The 3,370-nt window shown below is 41.8% G+C and overlaps 1 pseudogene; it reads right to left on the bottom strand.

Annotated features, from left to right (window-relative positions):
* Window positions 1-302: 302 nt before the first annotated feature.
* Window positions 303-1,493, bottom strand: LOC139264137 (jerky protein homolog; annotated as a pseudogene).
* Window positions 1,494-3,370: the final 1,877 nt, after the last annotated feature.

Below are 3,370 nucleotides of genomic sequence, written 5' to 3'. Positions count from 1 at the left end.
AAAAAAACAACATATTTCATTGCTTCTTCAGCACGTGTCCAAGTCTTTTTTTGTTTTTCTTCAATTTCATTGTCTGAATCGCTCATCTCTTCGTCAGATTTGTCTTTATTGGTGTCTATGCCGATAAGTTCCTCGTCAGCGTAAGTTTGTGTTACATCAGTTTCGATGTCAACATCTATCCACTTAGCAATGTCATCTTCTGCTAGGGATTTGTTTCGTGTGCACTGCTGACAATCTCCACGATTTCTTTTACAACCTGTTTTTTATTAGCCCTTACATAGAAATCTTCGAATTCTTCGTCATTAGAAGCACTGTCTTCGAATATGACATTGGGCCACAACTTGCACCAATGTAGCATTTTTTACTTCTCTCCATGCCAGCGAGCATGCATGGATGGCATCTTTAATATTGTATGCTCTCTGGAAATCAGAGATTGATTGATTGCTATTAATCAATTTGCACATGAAGTTATTCCTATAGTGGCACTTGAAGTTTTGTATGACACCCTGATCCATAGGTTGAATGAGCGAGGTCACATTGGGGGGCAAATAGCATGCGAAGATGTTGCCACAACTGGACACTAATTTTGACTCGTGGGTGTGCTCTGCAATTGTCCAAAAGCAGCACACACTTTCCATTAGGTTTGCCTATTTTCTTCATGTTTTCTCGAGCTTGGGGGATGAATTCTGTTGAAAACCATTCCATGAATATGTCCTTATCCATCCAAGCACTTTTCTGAGCCTTATAGTTAACTGGTAAATGAGCAATTCTTTTTAAAGCACGTAGTTTCCTTGATTTGCCAATAACTAAAAGTGGAAGTCTATGTTCTCTAGAGGCATTGGCACAATTCAAGATTGTTAACCTCTCCTTATTCATTTTAAAGCCTACAGCTTCCTTCTCCCCTGCTGCAGCCAACGTAGCAGTTGGCAAACACTTCCATACTAAGTCAGTCTCATCGGCGTTGTATATTTGATCTGCAGTCAATTTCATTTCCTGCACCTTTTAAGCAAATGTTCTTGAATAATTCTGTGCGGCCTCATTGTCTGCTGTTTTTTTTCGCCCGTCACATCCAGCTGGTGAATGCCGTGGTGCTGTTTAACACATGTGCGCCAGCCTTCTGGAAAAATGCACTCTTCAGTTAAATTCATTTTCATCTTGAAGTCCTTGGCCTTTGCTATAATCATTGGCCCTGAAATTGCCACACCTTCAGACCGTTTCAAAGAAAACCATTCATAAAGTACTTGGTTTAGTTTGTCAAGCTTCGGCTTTTGCAAATTATTGCGGGACATCGACTTGACGGAAGATTCAGAAGCAGCGGTGAAACTTTCTAAATCTTTCTTTTGCTTCTTGATATCATAAATTGTTGATGATCCAACTTCATATTCGTCCATCAAAGTACGCACATTTCTGCCAGCTTCAGACTTCTTTATAATTTCTAATTTCTGCTGAATGCTCAATACTTGTCGTTTCCTTTTAGTGCTGTCACACGACATTTTAAATTGTGCACCCACTGCTTGAACTGCTTTCAATGCGTGTGGCAATTGAAAAGTGAGAAAGAAGTCCACGATTTATATGTAATTGAGCAACCTGTTCACATTTGCGAGAGTTGAAGTGAGCGCGATACTCACGTGTGTGACAGTTATTTTAAATTCCGTTACGGTGGGTTTTCCGTTACATTCATATCCGGATAAACAAGAGTTTCCTGTATTTTAAATTTTTTCTCTTAGAGCTACACCATATGGGGTAGCACAAACATCTCAAATCATTTCCCGACAGTCTTTAGATCTCAAACTTTGACTGCCACATGGATTTATGTTCCTTTATTTAATGAGATTCATAACATATTGGGGTTTCCGCTGCACTTCCAACAAAGTTATGGCAGCATGATTTTGTAATGTTAAAACCTGTCTTTTCTCTTTACCAATGTTGATTGACCTGCTATTTCCAGCATTAAATTTCAGATTTCCAGCATTTGCAGTTTTTTTTCCATTTTTAACTAATAAAGAAACAATCACCCTAAAAAATTAGAATATAGCCAGAAATGCCATTCTTTAATACATGTTTTATTAGCTGTCTTGCTTTGTATTGATGTGCATTAGATTAAGTAATAAGCTTCATACACTATTTCATTCCTGAGTAAGCAATGCAACAAAGCTTAACACCAAAGATAGCACCATTATTCTTTGAATTTATTTTGAGATCACTTCTGTTGCAGCTAAATTATAAATCAAACTGATCAAATACAAAGAAAAAGCTAAACTTCAGAAAAGAAGCAGAATCTGTCTCTGATTATTAATAACAGATTTTGTTTTGGCTGCTGAATTTATGTTTACAGTTCCAAATTATGACTGTTGAACATTTCCTTCAGGGCCCCATTTAAATCAGCTTCTTTTCTCTTACAGAAGGAACAATGGCCCCAATATTTACGGGGGCAAGGTTTTGGAGTGTCAGGAAACCCAGAAGTGCGGGTTTCCCCGAACGCCGTGGAGTCTTAACTCCAGGACATGTGTGATATTTTTCTCTCCCCAGGTTCCCCACACGAGAGCCAGCCTGATTGACAGGCTAGACTATCTGGCAGGTGAGGAAATCCTGCAGGGCAAGGCTGCAGCCCAGAAGTAGGTAGGTTTATTGGTGGTGGAGGGAAAGAGATCATGGGGTGGTGAGAGATGGGGGAGCCGGAGGAGGGTCGGGATTGCAGGGGTGTGGGGGACACTGACAGATCACAGGGGAAGATTGGGGGGTCAGTGATGAGGGGGTTGGTGATTGCAGGGGAGATCGGGCAGGATCAGTGATCACGGGGGGGGGGGAGGGGGGGGTGGTCGAGGGCAAATGGAAGGCGGGGTTGGGGTGATCTTGGGGGGGGGTGGGTCTGAAGGAGATCGTTGTGGTGGCTGTGGGGCGAGGGGGTGGGTTTACAGGTTTGCTTCTTGGGCCTAGAGGAAACACCCCTGCTCCTCCTGGCCCACAAGCAGTGCTGTAAAGGCACTTACCTTATAGACCCAGCCTTCTCACATCCTTTTATCTGTCACGTTTCCCGAGGCCAGAGAAACATGGCCCACAGTAGTTAAAAATAGAAACCTTGTTAAAATGGAGGCATGCAGCCTCCTTAAAAGGTTTCAATGACCGACCCGCCACCTGAGAGCGGATTGGTTGCCCATCTCTCAGAACATGAGGCGGGTTGGCATTGTATTGGAAATTTTTTTACATTTCTACTTCCTGACCCAAAACTATCCGTTTTTGGGGATTAAACTTCTCCCCTCCATGTTAAAGGATCTTTCAGAATTAATTAATTAAATGGATCAATGAGAAATTAAATACTTTGGGAGAGAAATTAGTTTTAGCCAGGAAAGTTGCCGCTGTCACTGGCAAC

Source organism: Pristiophorus japonicus, chromosome 5 (genome assembly GCF_044704955.1).
Source record: "Pristiophorus japonicus isolate sPriJap1 chromosome 5, sPriJap1.hap1, whole genome shotgun sequence".
Classification (NCBI taxonomy): domain Eukaryota; kingdom Metazoa; phylum Chordata; class Chondrichthyes; family Pristiophoridae; genus Pristiophorus; species Pristiophorus japonicus.
This window is presented reverse-complemented; position numbering and strand designations above follow the sequence as displayed.